We start from the raw sequence: 16,039 nt of genomic DNA, 5'->3' as shown, positions 1-16,039 counted from the left end.
ATTGTTCATACATATATGAAATGTTTGAAATGTAGCTTATTTATAGCGATATTTATTCTATTGTCCATTTTTGAATATATTCAAAAATAGAGGCTCAAGGCGACCATTTGACGATATCAGATTCAAAAAGTGAAGTCAAAAAATCTACTTGAACCTAATAAATAGATTATTTTCATCAACACAAACAAATAATTAGTTTCTTTGATTTAAAAAAAAAAAGAAAAAAAAAACAAGTAAGAAAGCTCTAGTCGAGACTGCTCGACTACGAGATCCCCTGAACCCTTGGAGCAATAGATATTTCAATAATTTTTCGCGTCTTTCAGCTTACACAAGAAACACGCACACACACACACACAGGCATACATACACACACACGCATACAGACACACATACACACACACACACACGCATACATACACAAGCGCATACACACACACATACACATACACACACACATACACAAACACATACACACACATACACAAACACATACACACACAAGCACCCACGCATAAACACGCATGGGCTGCAGTGTGCGCTTACTATGAGAACTTAATTGTTTAATAACTTTTTTTATGGACGTACGATCTTCATGAAACTTTCAGATTATGATTATAACATGGATATACATGTAATTGCCAAAGCACAAGTCTCTAGTATTTGAAATACGCTTTTTACAAAAGTGAGGGTGAGGGGGTGAATTTAAGGGTGGGGGGTAAATTTTAACAAAAACCGAAATTGTATAAATTGCATATAAGCATACATTAAAAATTTGGAGACTCTAGCAATAAAGGTGTAGAAGATATAATTTTATAACTGGTTTTCGATAAGGTTTTTTATCGATAAAAAAAGATCGGGATGAGTTATCGAATTTTAATGATAAACTTGATATGCGCGCTGTAATTACGGACATTTTAAAAAAAAATTTGAAGTCTCTAGCTCTTATATCTTCTGAAATCGACGCGTTCATACATACGGACAGACGGACAGACGGACAGACAGACGGACAGGGCCAAATCAACTCAGCTCGTCACCCTGATCAAGAATATATATACTTTGTGGGGTCTGCCACGCCTCCTTCTCCCTGTTACATACATTTCAACAAAACCATTATACCCTGATTTCCCTTTGAAAATGGGTTCAGGGTATAAAAAAAAAAAACATGGATCCGTTGAATATGGACAGCCTTGTATACTCCTAAGACTACTAACCTATGCAAATTATTTATCGTATTAAATTTGTAATTTCTAAGCTCTTTCAGTTTCGATCTACAACATGGGAGTACATTCATTTCTCTCTTCATTTCTATATATGTCTATCTACCTATCTATTTATATATATAGTATGTATATCTTTATATCATAATTGATCTACGCTTCATAAGTTTGTCGATTATCACATTTAGCATTGCACTTGGTGTTGGCTCAGCTGCTGTTGGTCACAGTCGCTGCGTCTGCAGCTGCTTCTCCTGCTCCATCTGCTACTTCATTTCCTCGTGCTGCTGCTGCTTTGCTTCAGCGCTTGCCATACACCCGCCCCTCTCTCTCTCTCTCTCTCTCTCTCTCTCTCGAGGCAGTAAAAAATATGGAAAAAAAAAAAAAAAGAATGGTGTATAGCGGCGTGGCATAAAATAAAATGTATCTGCAAATATCTTTGGCCCATCTTAATATTTATTTGTATTCGCATTTATATTGCGTCCATTTGCTTCAGCTCGTCCTCGTTGTCGTTCTCGTCCTGCTGTTGTCCTTTTTTGTTCGCTTGTTTTGTTTTTACAGCGCACGTAAAATTGACCACAAATGGTGAGCACATTCCTACGACTACCGCCCCACCCCCTTCGGCCAGCGCCTTTTGCCCCTTTTTGCTTGACTATGCTCTATGTCTATGAGGCGCTGCGTCGCCTCGCGTCGCCGGTCGTCGCCGCCGCCGCCTGCGCAACTTTCATTCAATGTCCGTTCAATTACACGCACGATTTCCGCTTCCTGCGGCGGCGTCACAAGAAATAATAAAAAACGGTAAAAAGAAAAACACGCAGCAGAGCAAGGGAGAGAGAGAGAGAGAGAGAGTGAGAAAAAACGAAAGTATAGAGATATATCTATGTGTGTGCGTGTGCGTGTGTGTGTGTCGATACTTTCGTGTGCGTTTATTTGACAAATATAAAACACATTTTCACCCTGGCAGCGCAGATGCCGCCAAACGCCGGACTTCAGATCTAGATCCAGGTTCCGATCCAGACGACCAAGCATTAATAAAAATAATATTTTTGCTTGCCCTTAAAGTGTTGTGCGTGTGTGTGTGTGCGTGTGTGTGTGCGTGTGTGTGCTCTCGCTGTAAAGTGGCAAAAACACAGCGGGCGTTGCTACGAAAAATTGTCGAGCTCAGCAGGAAACGTTGCGCGTCCTGCGATGTCCTTGCCTTGCAGTTGCCAGCCGTCAAGTTTGGGCCAAGTTTTGTTGCCACTTTGCAAATATTTGCTTGTCGTTTCGGCTGCGCGCAAAACACTTTTGCAACAAGAGCCCCAGCCACGCCTGCCGCTCCTGCTGCCGCTCCTGCTGACCCATCTTCAGTTGCGTTGCCCCTTCCTCGTTTTTTTTTTTTTTTTTTTTTATGTTGTTTCATTTCCTTTTTTTTCTCTCTCTGCTTCGACATCTTTTTCGCATGTGTCAAAAACTTTGCAAACTTCATTACGGTTATTTGGTAAGCGCGCGCCACAGACGGACACACGCCCCCCACCAGCCACGCCCACACACACACACGCACACACACACCGGCACACATGCAAATGCAGCGCAAATTAGCAAACTGCTTACCAAGTCCAAGTTATTACCGTTAATTTTGTTTGCGTCCAAGTTTTGCTTAGCTTTCGGATACCCATTACGTAACGCTCCAAGGGGTATGCAGTGCGGAGTATAACATAAGTATATCCCACTTGATTTAGATCGAAATATATCTATGCATACATATATCGATTCTGATCTAACATATCGATAACGTTTTTTCGCATTTCCCATTCCAGGGTAACTTGTCGTTCATCATCCTCGAGCTGTGATCCTTTCGTTTGAGTGACTGTTCGATAGTTGGCCAAAGCGATGGCTAGTCATGCTCTCGCTGTGGGCGTGGCCAATCGTTTGCCCATCTACGGAATTACTTTTGGCCAGTTTTGATTCTGTCTACGTTTTCCTACACTTTTTTTCCCTTTTTGTTCCGCGTTCCGCCCTGCAAAATGATAAATTATTTTGTTTACTTGGCGTGCGGCAACTATTTTCGTTCCTATAGCCGCATTGATGAGCAGAAAGTAGGAAAGAGAGAGACAGAGAGAGAGAGAGAGAGGAACGGACTAGGAAAATGCAGTTTTAAATAGTTTGCAAGCAAACATCTCTTGATGGAGAGCAGAGTGAGATAACAATGATATTTTTTAACTTTTCATGAGCTCGTACTTTACTTCGTTTCAGGAATTCTTTATTTACTTAGTTAGCAGGTTATGGACTCCTTTCCATGTCAGTAAATAGTTGAGCAAAAAGCCATTTAAGAGTACAGTCCATACTGTACCGGTATATGTGTATATTTGGTCTTACAGTTCCCAGAAGGTGCTGTAGTGCAGAAAGTTCTGTGGTACAGAAGGGTTCTGTACTACAGTGGGTGCTGTACTACAGAGGGTGCTGTACTACAGAGGGTGCTGTACTACAGAGGGTGCTGTACTACAGAGGGTGCTGTACTACAGAGGGTGCTGTACTACAGAGGGTGCTGTACTACAGAGGGTGCTGTACTACAGAGGGTGCTGTACTACAGAGGGTGCTGTACTACAGAGGGTGCTGTACTACAGAGGGTGCTGTACTACAGAGGGTGCTGTACTACAGAGGGTGCTGTACTACAGAGGGTGCTGTACTACAGAGGGTGCTGTAGTGCAATTGGGACTGTTCGATGATGAAATCAATTTGTATCTCCCTCAGATTCTTTCTTTAGGAGAGAACAGACGAATATTTTTATTAGCGGAAGAGAACGATTGGTAGAGGCTAAACGCGTAATATTTGATATAGAAAGCTGTCGAGTGGACCATCCCATCAGAAGAAAGGTACTTGTGGGAGTGAATTTCGTGCTCCAACCTGAGGAAGCTTGAAATTGAAGATATAATATATATAAAAATACATAGTACATACATAAACAGTCATCGATCTCTGCTCAGCAAACATCTAGCACTACCTTTAAATGAAGCAACTCATTCTTAGAAAACACCCAGAGCATATCCTGCACAGCTCACATCAAGCTCATCAACTGAGCCTACGGGAGGTAAAACTTGGTTCAACTCCTATTCCCAGTGAGCTACAATCCATCTCCTATAGATCTACGCCCATTATTTTGCCTTCTAATCGATAGGTAATGCCATCCCCATTAATCGATGTACTTCTCGCTTCAATTTTTAAATATAATATCTTTTGGAAAGTTTCCTTTAACTGAAGAGCTCTTTGGCTTTAAGTTTCTGGTGCGCGTCTTCCCACTGCCGTGTTGCGGGGTACGAGGGGATAAGGCGTTAACTGAATTACATACTTTGTGGCTGTTGCCAATACTTTGTTTCTTTTGAGTTGTTTTTGTTGGGATTTGTTGTCTTGTTGTTGCCTCGTGCCTTCGCGCTGCTCGCCCAACACCTCGCTCTAGAGCGCAAATCCTTTGCTTTCACACAGCTAGCTGATTTTTCAACTTTTAATGATGCGCTCTTACCAAAAAGTAATAGCTGGAACGAATGCGATGCGCTGCGTAGTGCTTATGAAAGCTTGACACTCCCAGGAAGACTCCCCGCTACCCACATCCCACATCCCACACTCCACACCCACTTCCCACACTCCACACCCACTTCCCACTCTCCACTCACCCGCCAAGCAACAACAACAACAACAACAAGAGCAAAGCAGCTAAGCGAGCACTGCGGCAACAGCGAATAGTTTTTATGCGTTTTTCAAGAAGCTTTTAACGTTTTAATGGACACTCGCTGAAGGCATTGGATTGTGTGTGAGGAAGAGACACTCTGAAATGGAATTGGAATTGGAACTGGAACTATGTTGGGAATGGCTCTAGGCTCTGGCGCTGGCTTTGGCTCTGGCTCTGGCTCTGGCTCTGGCTCTGGCTCCGACTCCTGCTTTGGCTACTGATAAGTCTCTGGCTCACAGAGTCTGCCCGGTTTTACGAGCGAAAAGTGCTGACTGTTGTCCATTTAGTTGCTCCAAAAATTGTTGACATGAAACTGTCGCCATTGTCCTGCACACCCTCCTCTCCCCCCTAGCCAGCCGGTCCACCGCCTCCTGCTACAGCTTCAGCCACTGCTGCTACTCGAGGCTTACGCTGGCCGTATGTTTGTGGTAAATGCTAACAGTTTTTGTATAATTGTCAACAAGCAGCGGCAACAACAGCAACAATGAGATATAACGTAAACAAGCAAATGCGCATGAGAAAATTTGCGCAAATGTCAGCACAATTCCTAAGCACCAGACCGAACCACCCAGACCCAGACCCAGACCCAGACTCAGGGCAGACCCATCAGCCGACCACAAGAACGCAAACGAGCTGGTAACAAACCAAGTGCCCACAGAAAAGATTATATTATGTACCCCACCCACACACACACACACATACACACCATCTTGATGTATATAATTTTGTGTGTGTGTGTGTGTTTCCATTTATTGAGTTAACTAAACAGCAACAAGCAGCAGCAGCAGCAGGAGCAGGAGCAGGAGCAGGAGCAGCAGCAGGAGCAGCAGCTAACGCAGAACTCAAAACTCGAACTGGACTTTGCTGCGTAACGTTATTTCCGCACAAGGATTAAGCACTTGGCCAGCGGCAGCTAGCTGTTCCAGCTACAGCTCCTGCTCCTGCTCCTGCTCCTGTTGCTACTACAGCTCCTGTTCAAGCTCTAGCTCCTGGTTGCCACTTGGATTATCATTTTGCTGAAATAGCAAAGCCATTGGCAACGGCAGTGGCAACGGCAACGGCGACGGCGGTCACAATAAAAATGCAAAAGGTGCGACGACTCATCAAAAGCTGATGTTGTCTTCTCCTCACTTCTTCTTCTTCTTCATCATCATCATCTCTTTTGCCTTTGCCCCACCTGCCCGGCAGATTTTTCATCTTAGATAAAAAGTGTAACTTAAAGCCCAGTAGCATACGCTGAATGCACAGCTTAACGATCTACATCTATTTATATACTCATTCATGAAGTGAGACGAGTATATTGGTTTTGAGCAGTATGAATCCGACCGTCTGTTAGTTCGTGCCCTGTAATACCCTGTCAGCTTCATCTAGACTCTTGACTCCCGTTGGGAGTGTGACAAAACGAAAAAAAAAAAACTCTATCTACCCACAAAAGATTCCTTGAATCAAAAGAGATGCAGCCCAGCGTATTATGCAGTCGGTAGTGCTCGACTGCACCGTTCCTGCTTGTTCTCTGCTTGTTTGTTTTCTAGTCATTTTTTTTCTTATAAATATATAAATACATATGCATATATATATATACATATATATATTTTAATGCACTTGTTGTTGTTGGAGGTGCATAAAAGCTGCTTACAGTTTGACAAGCACTACCTGCAGCACCGCAGCCCAAATGATTGTCAAGACAACGCGCACACACATAGAGAGAGAAAGAGAAAGAGAGAGAGAGGGAGAGGAAGAGAGAGATAGTCACCCACACACACACACTCTCTCTCTCTCTCTCTCACACACACACGCAGTGCTGGCTACATTGTCTACTTAGTTAAGTTGTTATTTTTATTACGTTCCGCCTTTGGCAAAGACCTGCGGAGAGGTGGGCGCCCGAGATGCTTCTGCTATTATGACAACATAAGTTTAGAGATAGATGGAAACAAAAAGAAAGACAAAAAAAAAAAAAAAAAAAAAAACTGAGCGAAGCTGGGCGGACACACACAGGTGGAAAGTGGATGAGGCTTCACCAGGTTGATAGTGGAAATTTCCAGCGTTTTAAGCGCTTTGCAATAACAACAGGCGGCAGAGAAATGTCGAGTAGTCGAACCGATGCATAGATAAGGAGAATGTAGCTGAGGGAGGGTTACAGACAGAAACATAGAGAGAGAGAGACAGAGAGAGAGAGAGAGAGAGAGAGATAGAGAGTATCAAAGAGATGGATGTCATATGCTTAATATACCCTGTACATCTGATAAAGCATACATAATCAAGTAGACTAAAAAGTTTTATCAGTGAATGACTTACTGATTGACTAAGTGATTGCCCGACTGATAGAGTGATTGACTGTTGCCTCTACAAACCGAAACATGAACCCAACAAAATATTTTTGATCTATATAAAAGCTGACTTCATCAACTGCAACTTTGACTAGCTTATGATTGATTGATTGATTGATGTATTTTTGGTGACGAATTCATAGTAGAGCTGGAAGTTCAACTTTAATTCCTGAAATGTGATATCACAACTAGAAAATGTTAACTAAAATACCATCCGCTTGAAGTCGAAATTATGTCGAGCAATATATCCTCCTTAGCAATCTAAAGTTCATTTAAATTGACCAGAAGAGACTAACGGATAAGGGATTACGTCTTCAATTAAAAAAACCAATTGGATTCTTAGTTCGTAATTTTATCTCTCATAAGTTGAAAATATATTAAAGTGTTCTTAGAGGGTATATAAATGTTATCCGATAGTAGATAGAAATGCCTGCGTTGCTGCAGGGCAACAATGGCAACAGCAGGAGCAGCAGCAGCAGCAGCAGCAGGAGCAGAATACAACATTGGCGACAACAAGGACAAAGAGCGTGGGCCACGATGAGGATATGCCAAGCAGGACAAAGCATTTGCAGCTCTCTGCTTGATTTCATTGAAATTGCTTGCCAGAGCACTAGATGGCAGATAAGCCAAGGGTAGGAGTGCGGCAGGAGCCGGTAGGGATGAGCTTGGGTCACAAAACAAAACAGAAAGCGGAAAAAGACAGTCATGGTAAGTAGCCATAACAGTTAGCCAGAGCTAAAGGAAAGTAGATCAGAGCTTTGACGATAGCTTAATAGCCAAAATAAAGTAGAACAGGAGGGCAGCATTCAAGCAGCACTCATGAATGCACTCATTGAATGAGCTTACAGCTGAAAGTGCTTGATCTTTTGTTCTTTTGGCCGAAGAGTTAACCAAGCAGCTGAGTCAAACGAGCAACGGAGTGAAGGGCCTAAGTCAAGTGATTCGCTATTCTCTTAAAATACTTAGGTATTATAGAAACCTATTTTTCGTATTATTATTATTTGATGCATTATTATTGTCATTGTTATTGTCATTGTCATTGTCATTGTCATTGTCATTGTCATTGTCATTGTCATTGTCATTGTCATTGTCATTGTCATTGTCATTGTCATTGTCATTGTCATTGTCATTGTCATTGTCATTGTCATTGTCATTGTCATTGTCATTGTCATTGCCATTGTCATTGTCATTGTCATTGTCATTGTCATTGTCATTGTCATTGTCATTGTCATTGTCATTGTCATTGTCATTGTCATTGTCATTGTCATTGTCATTGTCATTGTCATTGTCATTGTCATTGTCATTGTCATTGTCATTGTCATTGTCATTGTCATTGTCATTGTCATTGTCATTGTCATTGTCATTGTCATTGGCATTGGCATTGGCATTGGCATTGTCATTGTCATTGTCATTGGCATTGTCATTGTCATTGTCATTGTCATTGTCATTGTCATTGTCATTGTCATTGTTGCATCTATCTCTCCTTATTATTGCTATGGAAAAGGAATTTCCCAAAATTCAGACACAAATAAGTTGTATATTGTACGCTGTTATCATTTGATATTATATATCTAGCTAGAATGCCATTTAGGCTACTCCCCGCATTGTTTTCCGATGACTTTCCGTCGCTCCCAAGCGTCGTCCGCTTTGCCTCTTAGCCCATTGTTTTCGTCACTTACAGTTACAGCTAGCTGGCTGCCGCTCACATGCCTAGTGGATGGGACCAAAATTGAGTGCGCGGATGTGAAGGACCTGCACAGGCACAAGGACAGCCACAGGCTGGCGTGCGAGGGCCGGTAAGGCGGCGGTGCGGTGGGGCGGTCGGCGCCTCGATGAGAGCTATGAAAATACCTGCAAGGAAATTATACGAAAACTGAACAAGCCAAAAACAACTCGGGTTGTTATTTTAGAGTTCAAGTTAAAGTTAAGCAGCGCCGGAGGGCAGACGGACGGAAAAGACGGGCGGACGGACAGACAGGGCAGCTCGTCCTGCCAGCCAGCCAAGGACTCTGCAGAAGCTGAAGCCGCCTAAACGGGCAGACGACAAGCGGCAATGAAGTGCACTTCAATGTGAATGTGAATGTGAATGTGAATGGAAAATGGGTGTGGGCATTTGGCTTTGGGTGCATTAAGTGTACGCTGTGCTGAGCTCTGTTGCTTTGTATATGTGTGTGTGTGTGTATGTGTGTATGTGTGTATGTGTGTAGAAGTTGTCATTGTCTGTGCTCGTATCTTTGTAGAACAATTTTGCCTGAATGCAAGCGGCAAAATGCTTCAATGAATGAGTCAGTCAGTCAGAGAACCAGAGTAAGAGTGAGAGAGAGAGAGAGAGAGAGAGAGAGAGTAAGAGAGAGATAGTGCATGGGCATTGCTTTTTGCCCGTTTCTATTCCAATTGCAATCTCAACAGCAGCAACGCCCCCTGCTCAGCCGCCTTCCTCGAATGACGCGAATGGCGCAAAAGTTTTTGCAGTTGACTTAAGTGATGCCAAGTGCAAGTGAACAATTGTTGTTGTTGTTGTTGTTGTTGTTGCTACTGCAATTAGTGCAGAACGCACTATTATTATCATTATGAATTTTAAGCAATCAGCAGCAACAGCAACAACAACAACAGCAGCAGCAACTACAACAAATGAAACTTTAACTTCATCGGGCAACAATTCAACTTAAAGTTGGCTGCCTAGGGAGTGGGCGGGGTCCAGTGGGCGGAGACTGTGGGCTGGATTGGCGGCTCTTCAGTTTGTCAGTTTGTCAGTTTGTCAGTTTGTCAGTGGCAGGGCAGCCTTGTCTGTCGAGTGGGCCGTCTAAAGTAAACACAGGCAACAGCAGCGCCGCAAAAAGCGCCGCAATTGACTTTTGTTTTTATTGGCGCTGCTATTCTTCTATTTATTTATTGTTTACCTATGATAATTGTGCTATTTATTTATGGCGAGAGCAGCACGGCGATGCTTCAAACTGGTGGAAAATACACGAAAATATTTACCTTTGCCACTTCCATGGCGGGCAAGTGATTCAAGTGACTGACTGATTGAGCGACTGACAAAATGATTGATGGACGGTGGCTAGTTGACAGACCCACTGATTGACTGACTGACAGTTTAACTGAGGGTATAAGCTAAGCTGTTTGGTTGATCTATTGGCCGATTGATTGACTGATTGAAGGAAAATCTCAGCTGACTAGTGTCGTTAGTAGTTGATTGAGTTTGATTGAAGGAATATCTAAACTGATTGTTTGGACTATTGGCCGATTAATTGCTTAACTTACTAAATGACTGAGATATTGATTGACTGAAGGAAAATCTGAGCTGGCTGGTGCTGTTGTTAGTAGGTCTATACCAGATCTGAACTGACTGATAGATGATTGACTCAATGAAAGATTGACTGACTGCATAGAGATTCTGTTACGGTTAATTACTGCGAGCGAAGATTAACTAGTATAGTAAACTATGTTTGACTGACTAGCTGATAGACGAATGTGCTAGCTGATTGAATGATTGAGGAATTAGCTAGATGACAGATTGATACACTGAGTAGCTGACAAACTGAGTGGATGATAGAAGGACTGGATGAATGACAGATTGCTTGATGTACACTGACAAATTGATCAAATTGACAAATTGACTGGTAAACGCAGACTCGAAGACCCCGCAGCTTGCTGATTGATTGATTGACTGATTCCTTATATCTTAAGTGAGTAATTCAATGATTGACTGTCTAGAACAGCAGCAAACGGTATTCCCTGGTCGTGCACTCCCTTCTTTGTCACTCCAGCTTGCTAGGGTTAGATAATGTGCGTAGATAAATGTTAGAGTATATTCTTTTATGATTGCGGATCAAATCGTATTTGGGTGCTGGCCCAGTTCTGATTATTGATAGAAGCCCACATAATTGACAGCTGCCAGATGATGTGGTTGTTGCTGTTGTTGCTGCTGCTGCTGTTCCTGTAGTTGCTGTTAACCTTCACCCTTTGGCCGAGGGGCAACTGGTCGAGTGAATTGAGCCCGGTCCCATTCGGGGCAATATCTCCCTGGTTACTGTACAACAGTTGTATCTACAGCGCCAGACGCAATTTGTATGCAAATTTCATGAGAATCTCAACACATGCAAAAACAACACACACAGAGACGCGGAAACACAAAAAATAACACATACGCACGCATACAATAAAAGCAAGCGCATAAAAAAGACACGAAAAAAGCATTGCCAGAGCGCGAGTAGCTCCAACTGTTGTCAGCCGAGGGGGTGGGCTGAGCGGTCGCTCGGTCGTTTGCCAATGATCGAAATAAAAGGCGAACATGCAACTTAAGAAGAAATGGCAAAACAATTGAAAACTTTTTCGGCGCCGCTCGCAAACGAAAGAGAGAATGAACGAAAGAGCCAGACCTAACGGTGAATGTCTTGCAAATGCAGCGTCTTAATGAGAAGCAGCCCAAGCTGCCTGCGTCTGTATGTGTATGTGTGTGTGTGCGTGTGCGTGTGCTATTAGCACAAATAAGTGCCAGATTAGCCGCAAGAGAGGAAGCGAGGCAACCGCACATGCATACACATACATACACACATACATATAAAGCAAATAACAATAATAGTAAAAGAAAAAGTGAAATTAAAATTAAATCTGCGCTGAGGCATTCTCACTATATACACACTTACATACACACATACATGCATACATACTAACATCCTTGGCTTGAGCAGCGCAGCGCTGAGCAACTCTTGCGCTCCCGCTCGCACCCACAGGCATGCGGTGCGCCAACCGGTTACCGAACAACTACGTTGCTCGCTCGCTCCTTTGTCTTCTACTATGCTGCTGCTGCGGGATTTAAGTGTGACTGTGACTGTGACTCTGACTCTGACTCTGACTCTGTCTCTGACTGTGGCGGCAGAAAAATACCAAACATACCAAAGCCACTTTCTATGCAAATTTTTATGTGTTAAATGCATTTTGTTGGATTTAACATTCTCGCTGATTTTTTGGTTTACATTTTTGCATACAAATGAAGCCTGCGCTGCCATCAACGAGGGAGGTGTGTTGTCTATGTGTGTGTGTCACTGTGTGTGTGTGTGTGTGTGTTATTTGATGGTGGGGACAACAGCAGCACACACAAATTAGAGGATTAAGTAGCTTGGCTGCTGCTGCTGCTGCTGCCGCTGCTTCCATTTGTGCTACGGCTTGTGCTGCTGCTGCCGCTGCCGCTGTCGCTGCTGCGGCTGACGCTGCAGTCGCCATTTGCCATTCGCTATTCGCCGTCATGTTCATTGTCTTGACGGCGAAGAAGCAGCACCAGCAACTGTGGCAGCGCCGGCCGCGGCGATGGCGGCGGCGAGACAATTACGCTAATTCGCCTGAAATTGTTTTGCATTTTCCCAACGCTGTCTGCTGCAGCCCGCATACGTAAGTATTTGCGCGCTCGCGCGTGTGGCTCTGTGTGTGTGTGAGTGTCTGTGTGTGCGTGTGTGTGTGTGAGTTGGATCGAAATCTTTTCAACGCTTGTTTAAACAGTTAAATTTGATTGCGTTGTAAATAAGAGACAAACAGAAAAGTGAACACGGCTAAGCCAACGCAGCCAGCAGACGGCGGCGATTGGTGTGAAGCAATCTATGCATACATTTATCTATGCCAAAATAACCGTAAGATCAAACGACCCCAGCTAAGTTCAAGATAACGCCAATACAAGATGATTGCATTATCTAGCCCGACAACAAACAAGCCGGCTGCAAATAATGTAATTTAACATGCATGTTTAACTCGATTATATTTACAGTTATACAGTTCAATTAAAAGGGAAAAGCAGGCACATAACGGCATATGACCAATACATACATGGTATACATATTACGGTACATATAACTCATATATAACTCTCTCATATATTCTCACTTAAAATACAGTTACAGTTAAGCCTTGCTCATAGGGTATTTGCTAGTCGTTGCCGTTGCTCGCTCCAGCCGGTTCATTCATTAAAAATAATGAGAATTGAATACAATTATAATATTGGCTGCTGTCATGATGTCATCCCTAATTATAATTATCATAATGGCACATGTTTTATGCAATTAAACATTGATTTCAGTTCGTTAGATATTATTGAATAGCACACATTACATTCGATTCATTCGCAACATCATCAAACAAACAAACAAACAACAACAACAACAAGAATAACAGAAAACGTGAAAATAAATAAATAGCAACAGCAAATGGGTTGCAAATGTTTTTTTTTTTTTTTTTTTTTACCCATACAATACGTATTTATGCACATACATACATATTTCAATTGTTGAGTTCGACACATGCATTAACTTAAGCCACCCAACCACCTTTACCACCTCTCTGTTTTTGTTGGGTTTTTCCGATTTTGTTTTGTTTTTTGTTTCTGAGCAACATGCATTATAATTAATTGATGATGTTCTTAATGACCCATGTCGCTGTGCATACAAAAACATATTTTTAACAATTAAACTGGTTGACGATCCAGAGAAAGAGAGAGGGAAAGAGAGAGAGAGAGAGAGAGAGAGACAGAGAGACAGAGAGAAGATAGAGATAGAGCTTAAGCTTATGAACATCTGTTCGTCAAAATATAAGTTAAAAATATATAAAAAAAAATGTAAATAATAAAAATAAATAACAATAATAAATAAATATAATAATCATAAAAATAAATAATAATAAATAAATAAAATTATATTAAAAATTGTATAATTTCTGGATTAATGATAGTTTATGAAATTAGAAAATTTTAAGCTATGTCTATCTCTCTATATCTCTCTCTCTATCTCTCTCTTTCTCCGTTGCTCGCTATCATTCTCCATTCCGTCTCTCCGTCTAAATCACTCTCTTTCCTTCGCTGTCCCTATCTATCTATCTATCCTTCTCTCGCTCTTCAATGAGCCTAAAAATTTTTAAATTCGTTTCATTTTTTTAATCTACTCGAAATATAGTGCTAGCTCAATAATTGCAAATTACAAATTGCATTATTAAATTAGTAAATAGGCATGTGAATACTTGATATACCCATATATCAAAATTGGAACACAGACTTTCACATATAAGCTCCTGTAAGATATTTTTATTCCTCTACCCGCTTAACTCTATTTCCCTCATCGCTCTACCCAGAGTTAGTACTTGTCCTGGTACTTTGGCATATTCTTTGCATCAGGTTTTCTGCATTTTGATGGCCGTTCGCCCCGCTATATGATTGAGCTCATTATCTAATCCCATGTTGGCTTCCCATGCGATTCAACGATATGGAAACAATTTCTGAGGCTTTAATAGGCGCAGCCCAACAGCCAAATGTTCTCATTGGGAATATGCTTGTGCGCGAGTGGGGGTGGTGCAGTGGTGTGCGATTGGTAAATGGTGGCAAGCGACGTCGTTGAGAGCTGAGGGGTGAGGGGTGAGGGATGGCGGTGGCATTCGGTTTTTGGCAGTTGGTTACAGCGATTGAATTTAATTAGCTTATCATGAAAGCGTATTTCACATAAATTTATCAAAATTGCTTTACACAACAGCAGCAACAGCAGCACGAGCAGTGGGTGGGGTGGGGGGTAACTCATATCGCTCACTCGCTCTCTAAGCGGCTCATGGACTTAAACGGGGTTGGATGCTGCTGCCGGGGTGTTGCCCAAATTGCATTACGGCCGCCCATTAAACTGATAAAAACGAGCAGCGAGCAGCGAGCATCGAGTTGAGTTGTGTTGACTCCGGCGACACTTTAAACTGAATGCCAGAGATGGAGCGAGAGAGAGAAAGAGAGAGAGAGAGAGTGACTGCGAGAGAAAGAGGCTAAAATTAAATTTATTAACGCACATTACAACGCATACACTTCACAGCACTCAAAGGCGACAAACGGAACAACGACTGCGGGAGGGAGAGAGAGAGACAGAAGGAGAGAGAGAGAGAGAGAGAGAGAGAGCGAGCGAGCGCACAATGGTGCGGCTTGTCAGTGGGTAAAAGCGACACTCTTGGTGGTTACTTGAAGGTCGCTGGAGCAAGCGGCGCCCTCTGTTTGCTCGGGCTAATAAATATTTGTGAAACAGTGTTGCAAAGTGCCAAGCAACTTTTGTAGTGCTTGATAACGGCTTGAAGAGGACACATTGAGTGTTGCCACTGCCACTGGGTTGAGTCGTAATATTTACGGCACAAGTTATTGAGCATAAAGCTAAAGGTAGAATCAAATCAAATGACAGCCTAAGGAATCGGGCAGCACTGAAGGCTTTGTTGTACTTAATATTTACTAGGCTGGGAGTCACTAGACTTATGCTAGGGTTGATCAAAACAAGTACAGTAGAATCCGATTGAAATAACTCCGCTTTTTGCATACGAAAATTCTGGTCCCCAGAGCAAACTTATACGTCTTCCGGGTATAACGACGGTGCCTTCTGGCTCTACTGTATATACCATGCTATAGGTAAAAGATGTGTATATAGATAATCCACAGCGATCTATGATGAGCTGAACTGATAAACACTTCAAAGAGCGACCTCTCTATATCTCCTATCTATTCTTCTTGAAGGGGAAGTGTCTTCTCGAGCACAACTATTTCTCTAAGCTCTCTACATTTCCAACCCCATAATTCCATGGGAAGGCGATGATAGCTATGATGCTGTATGAACAGTAGGAACGAACAGTAAGCCTACACAAAGCAGTTTCGAAATTAATTTGTCTTTACTTTTTCGAAGCAGAATAAAATTATAAATTATAGAGAATCATTTATTTATTAGAGATTGGAATTAGTATAACTTTAAAACTAACTCAAAAGTACTGCAGCAAATCAAGTAAATATGAAGAAGAAG

This window comes from Drosophila arizonae, chromosome X (genome assembly GCF_054131065.1).
Source record: "Drosophila arizonae isolate 15081-1271.41 chromosome X, UAZ_ARI_1.0, whole genome shotgun sequence".
NCBI classification, from domain to species: domain Eukaryota; kingdom Metazoa; phylum Arthropoda; class Insecta; order Diptera; family Drosophilidae; genus Drosophila; species Drosophila arizonae.
This window is presented reverse-complemented; position numbering follows the sequence as displayed.